This window comes from Biomphalaria glabrata, chromosome 10, assembly GCF_947242115.1.
Source record: "Biomphalaria glabrata chromosome 10, xgBioGlab47.1, whole genome shotgun sequence".
Lineage (NCBI taxonomy): Eukaryota > Metazoa > Mollusca > Gastropoda > Planorbidae > Biomphalaria > Biomphalaria glabrata.
In genome coordinates this window covers 38515470-38532766 of record NC_074720.1, presented here as the reverse complement: position 1 = coordinate 38532766, position 17297 = coordinate 38515470, and positions in this window count along the sequence as shown.

Below are 17297 nucleotides of genomic sequence, written 5' to 3'. Positions count from 1 at the left end.
CTTTACATTTAGTTTACTCATTTTTTGTCACACACTAAATTTGTCTTATTGGCTGGAGAGGAGCCCATCAAGATGTTCTTGAACTCGGAGTACTAGTGTGATATTTACTTATGTAGCAGGCAGTGGTTACGTCCTATAGTCTTCGCAGTACTGGTGTGATATTTACTTGTGTAGCAGGCAGTGGTTACGTCCTATAGTCTTCGCAGTACTGGTGTGATATTTACTTGTGTAGCAGGCAGTGGTTACGTCCTATAGTCCTCGCAGTAATGGTGTGATATTTACTTATGTAGCAGGCAGTGGTTACGTCCTATAGTTCTTGCAGTACTGGTGTGATATTTAGTTGTGTAGCAGGCAGTGGTTACGTCGTATACATCTACAGTCTCTGGCCATCAACTAAATTAAAATTTAACTTAACACTAATAGTCCAATATTTAAACTACATGCTTACATATTACTTCCTAATGTGTCTTTAAAAGGAATAGATATTAATTAATAATATCGTTTTATCCCGTGCTTTTCAGAATGTGCGCTTATAATACTGTCTCTAATTCAGTCACAAAAAGCACTGGCACTTGATTTCCAACATCGATTCGGTCCAACACCAAGCCGTGTTTATGCCATCTCAAATTTAGCTCGAGCCTGTCACACAAGTCCTGGGTTGGATTTCCATACTAAATGAAATATAGATGTTAAATGTTTTCTTGGAGGTTCAGCGAGTGCCTATTTAAATTATTCCGATAGCGGATTCCCGCAGTGGTTGATTTTGAAACCAATACGATGCCAATGCCCATACATTCTCATCGTATGACCACAAAACCATCCATTCAAAGTTTGTTTGTTTCTTTGTTTTCTTGCGGTGGTTGATTTTGAAACCAATACCAATGCCCACACATTCACACCGTATGACCTCAAAACCATCCATTGTAAGTTGTTTTTTTTTGTTTGTTTGTTTTTTCTTTTCCAGCGGTGGTTGATTTTGAAATCAATACGATGCAATGCCCACTCATTCACATCGTATGACTTAAAACCATCCATTAAAATAACTTATTTTTTAAAAAAAGGTTCGATCTTTACATTGGAATGTCTTTACATTTAGTTTACTCATTTTTTGTCACACACTAAATTTGTCTTATTGGCTGGAGAGGAGCCCATCAAGATGTTCTTGAACCCGGAGTACTAGTGTGATATTTGTGTAGCAGGCAGTGGTTAGGTCCTATCGTCCTAGCAGTACTAGTGTGATATTTACTTGTGTAGCAGGCAGTGGTTACGTCCTATAGTCATCGCAGTACTAGTGTGATATTTACTTGTGTAGCAGGTAGTGGTTACGTCCTATAGTCTTCGCAGTACTGGTGTGATATTTACTTGTGTAGCAGGCAGTGGTTACGTCCTATAGTCTTCGCAGTACTGGTGTGATATTTACTTGTGTAGCAGGTAGTGGTTACGTCCTATAGTCTTCGCAGTACTGGTGTGATATTTACTTGTGTAGCAGGCAGTGGTTACGTCCTATAGTCCTCGCAGTAATGGTGTGATATTTACTTGTGTAGCAGGTAGTGGTTACGTCCTATAGTCCTCGCAGTAATGGTGTGATATTTACTTATGTAGCAGGCAGTGGTTACGTCCTATAGTCTTCGCAGTAATGGTGTGATATTTACTTGTGTAGCAGGCAGTGGTTACGTCCTATAGTCCTCGCAGTAATGGTGTGATATTTACTTATGTAGCAGGCAGTGGTTACGTCCTATAGTTCTTGCAGTACTGGTGTGATATTTAGTTGTGTAGCAGGCAGTGGTTACGTCGTATACATCTACAGTCTCTGGCCATCAACTAAATTAAAATTTAACTTAACACTAATAGTCCAATATTTAAACTACATGCTTACATATTACTTCCTAATGTGTCTTTAAAAGGAATAGATATTAATTAATAATATCGTTTTATCCCGTGCTTTTCAGAATGTGCGCTTATAATACTGTCTCTAATTCAGTCACAAAAAGCACTGGCACTTGATTTCCAACATCGATTCGGTCCAACACCAAGCCGTGTTTATGCCATCTCAAATTTAGCTCGAGCCTGTCACACAAGTCCTGGGTTGGATTTCCATACTAAATGAAATATAGATGTTAAATGTTTTCTTGGAGGTTCAGCTAGTGCCTATTTAAATTATTCCGATAGCGGATTCCCGCAGTGGTTGATTTTGAAACCAATACGATGCCAATGCCCATACATTCTCATCGTATGACCACAAAACCATCCATTCAAAGTTTGTTTGTTTCTTTGTTTTCTTGCGGTGGTTGATTTTGAAACCAATACCAATGCCCACACATTCACACCGTATGACCTCAAAACCATCCATTGTAAGTTTTTTTTTTTTTTGTTTGTTTGTTTTTTCTTTTCCAGCGGTGGTTGATTTTGAAATCAATACGATGCAATGCCCACTCATTCACATCGTATGACTTAAAACCATCCATTAAAATAACTTATTTTTTAAAAAAAGGTTCGATCTTTACATTGGAATGTCTTTACATTTAGTTTACTCATTTTTTGTCACACACTAAATTTGTCTTATTGGCTGGAGAGGAGCCCATCAAGATGTTCTTGAACCCGGAGTACTAGTGTGATATTTGTGTAGCAGGCAGTGGTTAGGTCCTATCGTCCTAGCAGTACTAGTGTGATATTTACTTGTGTAGCAGGCAGTGGTTACGTCCTATAGTCATCGCAGTACTAGTGTGATATTTACTTGTGTAGCAGGTAGTGGTTACGTCCTATAGTCTTCGCAGTACTGGTGTGATATTTACTTGTGTAGCAGGCAGTGGTTACGTCCTATAGTCTTCGCAGTACTGGTGTGATATTTACTTGTGTAGCAGGCAGTGGTTACGTCCTATAGTCCTCGCAGTAATGGTGTGATATTTACTTGTGTAGCAGGTAGTGGTTACGTCCTATAGTCCTCGCAGTAATGGTGTGATATTTACTTATGTAGCAGGCAGTGGTTACGTCCTATAGTCTTCGCAGTACTGGTGTGATATTTACTTGTGTAGCAGGCAGTGGTTACGTCCTATAGTCTTCGCAGTACTGGTGTGATATTTACTTGTGTAGCAGGCAGTGGTTACGTCCTATAGTCCTCGCAGTAATGGTGTGATATTTACTTATGTAGCAGGCAGTGGTTACGTCCTATAGTTCTTGCAGTACTGGTGTGATATTTAGTTGTGTAGCAGGCAGTGGTTACGTCGTATACATCTACAGTCTCTGGCCATCAACTAAATTAAAATTTAACTTAACACTAATAGTCCAATATTTAAACTACATGCTTACATATTACTTCCTAATGTGTCTTTAAAAGGAATAGATATTAATTAATAATATCGTTTTATCCCGTGCTTTTCAGAATGTGCGCTTATAATACTGTCTCTAATTCAGTCACAAAAAGCACTGGCACTTGATTTCCAACATCGATTCGGTCCAACACCAAGCCGTGTTTATGCCATCTCAAATTTAGCTCGAGCCTGTCACACAAGTCCTGGGTTGGATTTCCATACTAAATGAAATATAGATGTTAAATGTTTTCTTGGAGGTTCAGCTAGTGCCTATTTAAATTATTCCGATAGCGGATTCCCGCAGTGGTTGATTTTGAAACCAATACGATGCCAATGCCCATACATTCTCATCGTATGACTACAAAACCATCCATTCAAAGTTTGTTTGTTTCTTTGTTTTCTTGCGGTGGTTGATTTTGAAACCAATACCAATGCCCACACATTCACACCGTATGACCTCAAAACCATCCATTGTAAGTTGTTTTTTTTTTGTTTGTTTGTTTTTTCTTTTCCAGCGGTGGTTGATTTTGAAATCAATACGATGCAATGCCCACTCATTCACATCGTATGACTTAAAACCATCCATTAAAATAACTTATTTTTTAAAAAAAGGTTCGATCTTTACATTGGAATGTCTTTACATTTAGTTTACTCATTTTTTGTCACACACTAAATTTGTCTTATTGGTTGGAGAGGAGCCCATCAAGATGTTCTTGAACCCGGAGTACTAGTGTGATATTTACTTGTGTAGCAGGCAGTGGTTACGTCCTATAGTCATCGCAGTACTAGTGTGATATTTACTTGTGTAGCAGGTAGTGGTTACGTCATATAGTCTTCGCAGTACTAGTGTGATATCTACTTGTGTAGCAGGCAGTGGTTACGTCCTATAGTCTTCGCAGTACTGGTGTGATATTTACTTGTGTAGCAGGCAGTGGTTACGTCCTATAGTCTTCGCAGTACTGGTGTGATATTTACTTGTGTAGCAGGCAGTGGTTACGTCCTATAGTCTTCGCAGTACTGGTGTGATATTTACTTGTGTAGCAGGCAGTGGTTACGTCCTATAGTCTTCGCAGTACTGGTGTGATATTTACTTGTGTAGCAGGTAGTGGTTACGTCCTATAGTTCTCGCAGTACTGGTGTGATATTTAGGCTACTTATGTAGCAGGCAGTGGTTACGTCGTATACATCTACAGTCTCTGGCCATCACCTAAATTAAAATTTAACTTAACACTAATACTTCAATATTTAAACTACATGCTTACATATTACTTCCTAATGTGTCTTAAAACGAATAGATATTAATTAATAATATCGTTTTATCCCGTGCTTTTAAGAATGTGCGCTTATAATACTGTCTCTAATTCAGTCACAAAAAGCACTGGCACTTGATTTCCAATATCGATTCGGTCCAACACCAAGCCGTGTTTATGCCATCTCAAATTTAGCTCGAGCCTGTCACACAAGTCCTGGGTTGGATTTCCATACTAAATGAAATATAGATGTTAAATGTTTTCTTGGAGGTTCAGCTAGTGCCTATTTAAATTATTCCGATAGCGGATTCCCGCAGTGGTTGATTTTGAAACCAATACGATGCCAATGCCCATACATTCTCATCGTATGACCACAAAACCATCCATTCAAAGTTTGTTTGTTTCTTTGTTTTCTTGCGGTGGTTGATTTTGAAACCAATACCAATGCCCACACATTCACACCGTATGACCTCAAAACCATCCATTGTAAGTTTTTTTTTTTTTTTTTTTGTTTTTTCTTTTCCAGCGGTGGTTGATTTTGAAACCAATACGATGCCATGCCCACTCATTCACATCGTATGACTTAAAACCATCCATTAAAATAACTTATTTTTTAAAAAAGGTTCTATCTTTACATTGGAATGTCTTTACATTTAGATTACTCATTTTTTGTCACACACTAAATTTGTCTTATTGGCTGGAGAGGAGCCCATCAAGATGTTCTTGAACCCGGAGTACTAGTGTGATATTTACTTATGTAGCAGGCAGTGGTTACGTCCTATAGTCTTCGCAGTACTGGTGTGATATTTACTTGTGTAGCAGGTAGTGGTTACGTCCTATAGTCTTCGCAGTACTGGTGTGATATTTACTTGTGTAGCAGGCAGTGGTTACGTCCTATAGTCTTCGCAGTACTGGTGTGATATTTACTTGTGTAGCAGGCAGTGGTTACGTCCTATAGTCTTCGCAGTACTGGTGTGATATTTAGTTGTGTAGCAGGCAGTGGTTACGTCGTATACATCTACAGTCTCTGGCCATCAACTAAATTAAAATTTAACTTAACACTAATAGTCCAATATTTAAACTACATGCTTACATATTACTTCCTAATGTGTCTTTAAAAGGAATAGATATTAATTAATAATATCGTTTTATCCCGTGCTTTTCAGAATGTGCGCTTATAATACTGTCTCTAATTCAGTCACAAAAAGCACTGGCACTTGATTTCCAACATCGATTCGGTCCAACACCAAGCCGTGTTTATGCCATCTCAAATTTAGCTCGAGCCTGTCACACAAGTCCTGGGTTGGATTTCCATACTAAATGAAATATAGATGTTAAATGTTTTCTTGGAGGTTCAGCTAGTGCCTATTTAAATTATTCCGATAGCGGATTCCCGCAGTGGTTGATTTTGAAACCAATACGATGCCAATGCCCATACATTCTCATCGTATGACCACAAAACCATCCATTCAAAGTTTGTTTGTTTCTTTGTTTTCTTGCGGTGGTTGATTTTGAAACCAATACCAATGCCCACACATTCACACCGTATGACCTCAAAACCATCCATTGTAAGTTTTTTTTTTTTTGTTTGTTTGTTTTTTCTTTTCCAGCGGTGGTTGATTTTGAAATCAATACGATGCAATGCCCACTCATTCACATCGTATGACTTAAAACCATCCATTAAAATAACTTATTTTTTAAAAAAAGGTTCGATCTTTACATTGGAATGTCTTTACATTTAGTTTACTCATTTTTTGTCACACACTAAATTTGTCTTATTGGCTGGAGAGGAGCCCATCAAGATGTTCTTGAACCCGGAGTACTAGTGTGATATTTGTGTAGCAGGCAGTGGTTAGGTCCTATCGTCCTAGCAGTACTAGTGTGATATTTACTTGTGTAGCAGGCAGTGGTTACGTCCTATAGTCATCGCAGTACTAGTGTGATATTTACTTGTGTAGCAGGTAGTGGTTACGTCCTATAGTCTTCGCAGTACTGGTGTGATATTTACTTGTGTAGCAGGCAGTGGTTACGTCCTATAGTCTTCGCAGTACTGGTGTGATATTTACTTGTGTAGCAGGCAGTGGTTACGTCCTATAGTCCTCGCAGTAATGGTGTGATATTTACTTGTGTAGCAGGCAGTGGTTACGTCCTATAGTCATCGCAGTACTAGTGTGATATTTACTTGTGTAGCAGGTAGTGGTTACGTCCTATAGTCTTCGCAGTACTGGTGTGATATTTACTTGTGTAGCAGGCAGTGGTTACGTCCTATAGTCTTCGCAGTACTGGTGTGATATTTACTTGTGTAGCAGGCAGTGGTTACGTCCTATAGTCCTCGCAGTAATGGTGTGATATTTACTTGTGTAGCAGGTAGTGGTTACGTCCTATAGTCCTCGCAGTAATGGTGTGATATTTACTTATGTAGCAGGCAGTGGTTACGTCCTATAGTCTTCGCAGTACTGGTGTGATATTTACTTGTGTAGCAGGCAGTGGTTACGTCCTATAGTCTTCGCAGTACTGGTGTGATATTTACTTGTGTAGCAGGCAGTGGTTACGTCCTATAGTCCTCGCAGTAATGGTGTGATATTTACTTATGTAGCAGGCAGTGGTTACGTCCTATAGTTCTTGCAGTACTGGTGTGATATTTAGTTGTGTAGCAGGCAGTGGTTACGTCGTATACATCTACAGTCTCTGGCCATCAACTAAATTAAAATTTAACTTAACACTAATAGTCCAATATTTAAACTACATGCTTACATATTACTTCCTAATGTGTCTTTAAAAGGAATAGATATTAATTAATAATATCGTTTTATCCCGTGCTTTTCAGAATGTGCGCTTATAATACTGTCTCTAATTCAGTCACAAAAAGCACTGGCACTTGATTTCCAACATCGATTCGGTCCAACACCAAGCCGTGTTTATGCCATCTCAAATTTAGCTCGAGCCTGTCACACAAGTCCTGGGTTGGATTTCCATACTAAATGAAATATAGATGTTAAATGTTTTCTTGGAGGTTCAGCTAGTGCCTATTTAAATTATTCCGATAGCGGATTCCCGCAGTGGTTGATTTTGAAACCAATACGATGCCAATGCCCATACATTCTCATCGTATGACTACAAAACCATCCATTCAAAGTTTGTTTGTTTCTTTGTTTTCTTGCGGTGGTTGATTTTGAAACCAATACCAATGCCCACACATTCACACCGTATGACCTCAAAACCATCCATTGTAAGTTGTTTTTTTTTTGTTTGTTTGTTTTTTCTTTTCCAGCGGTGGTTGATTTTGAAATCAATACGATGCAATGCCCACTCATTCACATCGTATGACTTAAAACCATCCATTAAAATAACTTATTTTTTAAAAAAAGGTTCGATCTTTACATTGGAATGTCTTTACATTTAGTTTACTCATTTTTTGTCACACACTAAATTTGTCTTATTGGTTGGAGAGGAGCCCATCAAGATGTTCTTGAACCCGGAGTACTAGTGTGATATTTACTTGTGTAGCAGGCAGTGGTTACGTCCTATAGTCATCGCAGTACTAGTGTGATATTTACTTGTGTAGCAGGTAGTGGTTACGTCCTATAGTCTTCGCAGTACTGGTGTGATATTTACTTGTGTAGCAGGCAGTGGTTACGTCCTATAGTCTTCGCAGTACTGGTGTGATATTTACTTGTGTAGCAGGCAGTGGTTACGTCCTATAGTCTTCGCAGTACTGGTGTGATATTTAGTTGTGTAGCAGGCAGTGGTTACGTCGTATACATCTACAGTCTCTGGCCATCAACTAAATTAAAATTTAACTTAACACTAATAGTCCAATATTTAAACTACATGCTTACATATTACTTCCTAATGTGTCTTTAAAAGGAATAGATATTAATTAATAATATCGTTTTATCCCGTGCTTTTCAGAATGTGCGCTTATAATACTGTCTCTAATTCAGTCACAAAAAGCACTGGCACTTGATTTCCAACATCGATTCGGTCCAACACCAAGCCGTGTTTATGCCATCTCAAATTTAGCTCGAGCCTGTCACACAAGTCCTGGGTTGGATTTCCATACTAAATGAAATATAGATGTTAAATGTTTTCTTGGAGGTTCAGCTAGTGCCTATTTAAATTATTCCGATAGCGGATTCCCGCAGTGGTTGATTTTGAAACCAATACGATGCCAATGCCCATACATTCTCATCGTATGACCACAAAACCATCCATTCAAAGTTTGTTTGTTTCTTTGTTTTCTTGCGGTGGTTGATTTTGAAACCAATACCAATGCCCACACATTCACACCGTATGACCTCAAAACCATCCATTGTAAGTTTTTTTTTTTTTTGTTTGTTTGTTTTTTCTTTTCCAGCGGTGGTTGATTTTGAAATCAATACGATGCAATGCCCACTCATTCACATCGTATGACTTAAAACCATCCATTAAAATAACTTATTTTTTAAAAAAAGGTTCGATCTTTACATTGGAATGTCTTTACATTTAGTTTACTCATTTTTTGTCACACACTAAATTTGTCTTATTGGCTGGAGAGGAGCCCATCAAGATGTTCTTGAACCCGGAGTACTAGTGTGATATTTGTGTAGCAGGCAGTGGTTAGGTCCTATCGTCCTAGCAGTACTAGTGTGATATTTACTTGTGTAGCAGGCAGTGGTTACGTCCTATAGTCATCGCAGTACTAGTGTGATATTTACTTGTGTAGCAGGTAGTGGTTACGTCCTATAGTCTTCGCAGTACTGGTGTGATATTTACTTGTGTAGCAGGCAGTGGTTACGTCCTATAGTCTTCGCAGTACTGGTGTGATATTTACTTGTGTAGCAGGTAGTGGTTACGTCCTATAGTCCTCGCAGTAATGGTGTGATATTTACTTATGTAGCAGGCAGTGGTTACGTCCTATAGTCTTCGCAGTACTGGTGTGATATTTACTTGTGTAGCAGGCAGTGGTTACGTCCTATAGTCTTCGCAGTACTGGTGTGATATTTACTTGTGTAGCAGGCAGTGGTTACGTCCTATAGTCCTCGCAGTAATGGTGTGATATTTACTTATGTAGCAGGCAGTGGTTACGTCCTATAGTTCTTGCAGTACTGGTGTGATATTTAGTTGTGTAGCAGGCAGTGGTTACGTCGTATACATCTACAGTCTCTGGCCATCAACTAAATTAAAATTTAACTTAACACTAATAGTCCAATATTTAAACTACATGCTTACATATTACTTCCTAATGTGTCTTTAAAAGGAATAGATATTAATTAATAATATCGTTTTATCCCGTGCTTTTCAGAATGTGCGCTTATAATACTGTCTCTAATTCAGTCACAAAAAGCACTGGCACTTGATTTCCAACATCGATTCGGTCCAACACCAAGCCGTGTTTATGCCATCTCAAATTTAGCTCGAGCCTGTCACACAAGTCCTGGGTTGGATTTCCATACTAAATGAAATATAGATGTTAAATGTTTTCTTGGAGGTTCAGCTAGTGCCTATTTAAATTATTCCGATAGCGGATTCCCGCAGTGGTTGATTTTGAAACCAATACGATGCCAATGCCCATACATTCTCATCGTATGACTACAAAACCATCCATTCAAAGTTTGTTTGTTTCTTTGTTTTCTTGCGGTGGTTGATTTTGAAACCAATACCAATGCCCACACATTCACACCGTATGACCTCAAAACCATCCATTGTAAGTTGTTTTTTTTTTTGTTTGTTTGTTTTTTCTTTTCCAGCGGTGGTTGATTTTGAAATCAATACGATGCAATGCCCACTCATTCACATCGTATGACTTAAAACCATCCATTAAAATAACTTATTTTTTAAAAAAAGGTTCGATCTTTACATTGGAATGTCTTTACATTTAGTTTACTCATTTTTTGTCACACACTAAATTTGTCTTATTGGTTGGAGAGGAGCCCATCAAGATGTTCTTGAACCCGGAGTACTAGTGTGATATTTACTTGTGTAGCAGGCAGTGGTTACGTCCTATAGTCATCGCAGTACTAGTGTGATATTTACTTGTGTAGCAGGTAGTGGTTACGTCATATAGTCTTCGCAGTACTAGTGTGATATCTACTTGTGTAGCAGGCAGTGGTTACGTCCTATAGTCTTCGCAGTACTGGTGTGATATTTACTTGTGTAGCAGGCAGTGGTTACGTCCTATAGTCTTCGCAGTACTGGTGTGATATTTACTTGTGTAGCAGGCAGTGGTTACGTCCTATAGTCTTCGCAGTACTGGTGTGATATTTACTTGTGTAGCAGGCAGTGGTTACGTCCTATAGTCTTCGCAGTACTAGTGTGATATTTACTTGTGTAGCAGGCAGTGGTTACGTCCTATAGTCATCGCAGTACTAGTGTGATATTTACTTGTGTAGCAGGCAGTGGTTACGTCCTATAGTCCTCGCAGTAATGGTGTGATATTTACTTATGTAGCAGGCAGTGGTTACGTCCTATAGTTCTTGCAGTACTGGTGTGATATTTAGTTGTGTAGCAGGCAGTGGTTACGTCGTATACATCTACAGTCTCTGGCCATCAACTAAATTAAAATTTAACTTAACACTAATAGTCCAATATTTAAACTACATGCTTACATATTACTTCCTAATGTGTCTTTAAATGGAATAGATATTAATTAATAATATCGTTTTATCCCGTGCTTTTCAGAATGTGCGCTTATAATACTGTCTCTAATTCAGTCACAAAAAGCACTGGCACTTGATTTCCAACATCGATTCGGTCCAACACCAAGCCGTGTTTATGCCATCTCAAATTTAGCTCGAGCCTGTCACACAAGTCCTGGGTTGGATTTCCATACTAAATGAAATAAAGATGTTAAATGTTTTCTTGGAGGTTCAGCTAGTGCCTATTTAAATTATTCCGATAGCGGATTCCCGCAGTGGTTGATTTTGAAACCAATACGATGCCAATGCCCATACATTCTCATCGTATGACCACAAAACCATCCATTCAAAGTTTGTTTGTTTCTTTGTTTTCTTTCGGTGGTTGATTTTGAAACCAATACCAATGCCCACACATTCACACCGTATGACCTCAAAACCATCCATTGTAAGTTTTTTTTTTTTGTTTGTTTGTTTTTTCTTTTCCAGCGGTGGTTGATTTTGAAATCAATACGATGCAATGCCCACTCATTCACATCGTATGACTTAAAACCATCCATTAAAATAACTTATTTTTTTAAAAAAGGTTCGATCTTTACATTGGAATGTCTTTACATTTAGTTTACTCATTTTTTGTCACACACTAAATTTGTCTTATTGGTTGGAGAGGAGCCCATCAAGATGTTCTTGAACCCGGAGTACTAGTGTGATATTTACTTGTGTAGCAGGCAGTGGTTACGTCCTATAGTCATCGCAGTACTAGTGTGATATTTACTTGTGTAGCAGGTAGTGGTTACGTCATATAGTCTTCGCAGTACTAGCGTGATATTTACTTGTGTAGCAGGCAGTGGTTACGTCCTATAGTCCTCGCAGTAATGGTGTGATATTTACTTATGTAGCAGGCAGTGGTTACGTCCTATAGTTCTTGCAGTACTGGTGTGATATTTAGTTGTGTAGCAGGCAGTGGTTACGTCGTATACATCTACAGTCTCTGGCCATCAACTAAATTAAAATTTAACTTAACACTAATAGTCCAATATTTAAACTACATGCTTACATATTACTTCCTAATGTGTCTTTAAATGGAATAGATATTAATTAATAATATCGTTTTATCCCGTGCTTTTCAGAATGTGCGCTTATAATACTGTCTCTAATTCAGTCACAAAAAGCACTGGCACTTGATTTCCAACATCGATTCGGTCCAACACCAAGCCGTGTTTATGCCATCTCAAATTTAGCTCGAGCCTGTCACACAAGTCCTGGGTTGGATTTCCATACTAAATGAAATAAAGATGTTAAATGTTTTCTTGGAGGTTCAGCTAGTGCCTATTTAAATTATTCCGATAGCGGATTCCCGCAGTGGTTGATTTTGAAACCAATACGATGCCAATGCCCATACATTCTCATCGTATGACCACAAAACCATCCATTCAAAGTTTGTTTGTTTCTTTGTTTTCTTTCGGTGGTTGATTTTGAAACCAATACCAATGCCCACACATTCACACCGTATGACCTCAAAACCATCCATTGTAAGTTTTTTTTTTTTGTTTGTTTGTTTTTTCTTTTCCAGCGGTGGTTGATTTTGAAATCAATACGATGCAATGCCCACTCATTCACATCGTATGACTTAAAACCATCCAATAAAATAACTTATTTTTTTAAAAAAAGGTTCGATCTTTACATTGGAATGTCTTTACATTTAGTTTACTCATTTTTTGTCACACACTAAATTTGTCTTATTGGTTGGAGAGGAGCCCATCAAGATGTTCTTGAACCCGGAGTACTAGTGTGATATTTACTTGTGTAGCAGGCAGTGGTTACGTCCTATAGTCATCGCAGTACTAGTGTGATATTTACTTGTGTAGCAGGTAGTGGTTACGTCATATAGTCTTCGCAGTACTAGTGTGATATCTACTTGTGTAGCAGGCAGTGGTTACGTCCTATAGTCTTCGCAGTACTGGTGTGATATTTACTTGTGTAGCAGGCAGTGGTTACGTCCTATAGTCTTCGCAGTACTGGTGTGATATTTACTTGTGTAGCAGGCAGTGGTTACGTCCTATAGTCTTCGCAGTACTGGTGTGATATTTACTTGTGTAGCAGGCAGTGGTTACGTCCTATAGTCTTCGCAGTACTGGTGTGATATTTACTTGTGTAGCAGGTAGTGGTTACGTCCTATAGTTCTCGCAGTACTGGTGTGATATTTAGGCTACTTATGTAGCAGGCAGTGGTTACGTCGTATACATCTACAGTCTCTGGCCATCACCTAAATTAAAATTTAACTTAACACTAATAGTCCAATATTTAAACTACATGCTTACATATTACTTCCTAATGTGTCTTTAAAAGGAATAGATATTAATTAATAATATCGTTTTATCCCGTGCTTTTAAGAATGTGCGCTTATAATACTGTCTCTAATTCAGTCACAAAAAGCACTGGCACTTGATTTCCAACATCAATTCGGTCCAACACCAAGCCTTGTTTATGCCATCTCAAATTTAGCTCGAGCCTGTCACACAAGTCCTGGGTTGGATTTCCATACTAAATGAAATATAGATGTTAAATGTTTTCTTGGAGGTTCAGCGAGTGCCTATTTAAATTATTCCGATAGCGGATTCCCGCAGTGGTTGATTTTGAAACCAATACGATGCCAATGCCCATACATTCTCATCGTATGACCACAAAACCATCCATTCAAAGTTTGTTTGTTTCTTTGTTTTCTTGCGGTGGTTGATTTTGAAACCAATACCAATGCCCACACATTCACACCGTATGACCTCAAAACCATCCATTGTAAGTTGTTTTTTTTTTTTTTTTTTTTTTTCTTTTCCAGCGGTGGTTGATTTTGAAACCAATACGATGCCATGCCCACTCATTCACATCGTATGACTTAAAACCATCCATTAAAATAACTTATTTTTTAAAAAAGGTTCTATCTTTACATTGGAATGTCTTTGCATTTAGATTACTCATTTTTGTCACACACTAAATTTGTCTTATTGGCTGGAGAGGAGCCCATCAAGATGTTCTTGAACCCGGAGTACTAGTGTGATATTTACTTGTGTAGCAGGCAGTGGTTACGTCCTATAGTCTTCGCAGTACTGGTGTGATATTTACTTGTGTAGCAGGCAGTGGTTACGTCCTATAGTCTTCGCAGTACTGGTGTGATATTTACTTGTGTAGCAGGTAGTGGTTACGTCCTATAGTCTTCGCAGTACTGGTGTGATATTTACTTGTGTAGCAGGCAGTGGTTACGTCCTATAGTCTTCGCAGTACTTGTGTGATATTTACTTGTGTAGCAGGCAGTGGTTACGTCCTATAGTTCTCGCAGTACTGGTGTGATATTTACTTGTGTAGCAGGCAGTGGTTACGTCGTATACATCTACAGTCTCTGGCCATCACCTAAATTAAAATTTAACTTAACACTAATAGTCCAATATTTAAACTACATGCTTACATATTACTTCCTAATGTGTCTTAAAACGAATAGATATTAATTAATAATATCGTTTTATCCCGTGCTTTTCAGAATGTGCGCTTATAATACTGTCTCTAATTCAGTCACAAAAAGCACTGGCACTTGATTTCCAACATCAATTCGGACAAGCCTGTCACACAAGTCCTGGGTTGGATTTCCATACTAAATGAAATATAGATGTTAAATGTTTTCTTGGAGGTTCAGCGAGTGCCTATTTAAATTATTCCGATAGCGGATTCCCGCAGTGGTTGATTTTGAAACCAATACGATGCCAATGCCCATACATTCTCATCGTATGACCTCAAAACCATCCATTCAAAGTTTGTTTGTTTCTTTGTTTTCTTGCGGTGGTTGATTTTGAAACCAATACCAATGCCCACACATTCACACCGTATGACCTCAAAACCATCCATTGTAAGTTTTTTTTTTGTTTGTTTGTTTTTTCTTTTCCAGCGGTGGTTGATTTTGAAACCAATACGATGCAATGCCCACTCATTCACATCGTATGACTTAAAACCATCCATTAAAATAACTTATTTTTAAAAAAAAGGTTCGATCTTTACATTGGAATGTCTTTACATTTAGTTTACTCATTTTTTGTCACACACTAAATTTGTCTTATTGGCTGGAGAGGAGCCCATCAAGATGTTCTTGAACCCGGAGTACTACTGTGATATTTACTTGTGTAGCAGGCAGTGGTTACGTCCTATAGTCTTCGCAGTACTGGTGTGATATTTACTTGTGTAGCAGGCAGTGGTTACGTCCTATAGTTCTCGCAGTAATGGTGCGATATTTACTTGTGTAGCAGGCAGTGGTTACGTCGTATACATCTACAGTCTCGATGGCCATCACCTAAATTAAAATTTAACTTAACACTAATAGCCCAATATTTAAACTACATGCTTACATATTACTTCCTAATGTGTCTTTAAAAGGAATAGATATTAATTAATAATATCGTTTTATCCCGTGCTTTTCAGAATGTGCGCTTATAATACTGTCTCTAATTCAGTCACAAAAAGCACTGGCACTTGATTTCCAACATCGATTCGGTCCAACACCAAGCCGTGTTTATGCCATCTCAAATTTAGCTCGAGCCTGCCACACAAGTCCTGGGTTGGATCCCCATACTAAATGAAATATAGATGTTAAATGTTTTCTTGGAGGTTCAGCGAGTGCCTTTTTTAAATTATTTCGATAGCGGATTCCAGCGCTGGTTGATTTTGAATCCAATACGATGCCAATGCGCATACATTCTCATCGTATGACCTCAAAACCATCCATTCGAAGTTTGTTTGTTTCTTTGTTTTCTTGCGGTGGTTGATTTTGAAACCAATACCAATGCCCACACATTCACATCGTATGACCTTAAAACCATTTATTCGAATAACTTTTTTTTTTTTTTAAAGTTACGAGCTTTACATTGGAATGTCTTTGCATTTAGATTACTCATTTTCTTCACACACTGAATTTGACTTATTGGGTGGAGGGGGGGGGGCACCAAGATGTTCTTGGACCCGGGCCCACGGGTACCTTGCTACGCCACTGGGCCTACTAGCCACATGACAACCTGCTCGTTAACCGTTGGCCAAAGAATATAGATCGCAAGGTCTATAAGGGGTAGGCCTACTTTACTCAAGTTTATTTTACTATACGCGTGTGCGGGGTATATGCGAGAAATATGGGTACTGTAGTGCAAGAAATATAACATATATGTTTTGCTTTCAAAATGTATTTCATATTTATCTAAGTTAGTGGGGTGAGACCCAACCTTGTTAGGCCAGTAGACCATATAATTTTCAATGCTATTTTTTTTTTATAAATACGCCGATTGGTTGAGTTTTGATCAGAGGTTTTGAAGCACCGGAGTCAGCGACCAGATATGGCCTGCCACTGATCGAAGTATTGTATAACTGTTCAACATTTAATAAGTAACAGAGATTTTATGAACTAAAATCCCTTGATTCTGGCGGAACTACAATGTATTGATATAAAGTCCAATTTTTGATGCACTGATTGGGTTTCTAGATGAGCATGAGTGTGTGTTCCATTACATCGAGATTCAGCATGTATTTTTTTGTGTTTTAGTTTTTCTGAAAACTATGTGGAAAAAACATATTTTATGATAATTTGGTTTTGTACACCTTCCATCAGAGACATGCAGCAAACTCTGTGACAATACTCTCTTGGCTATTTTGTAAAAAGATTGAAAGAGACTTTTTGTAACTATTTGAAACTGATGCATAGGTCAGTTATTTAGGTAGAGAAAATAGAGTGTATTGATAAATTCAATATCTCAATTAGATAATAGTGGATAATTAAAATTATTAATAAAAGTGAAGAAATCATAAGATACAGGGGGTACTAATTATTTTAAAAAGATTTTACAACAAGAATAAACAACTACCAAAAGTTATTGTTGTGTTTTTTCCCCACTACGACATTAGCTGCAAATGTTGTGACTAAAAGTATTGTCATGTTATTTTATATAAGTTAGCCAAAGTTTTGACCTAATTGATTGATATTTCTTTTAACAAATTTCAATGCTTTCAAGGCAAATGTGATAGTTTTTTTTTTCTTTTATACCAATGTTGGTACAAGTGCCAAGGCTCTTCAGGGCACTTCCAGTAAGTGTGTCACAGAT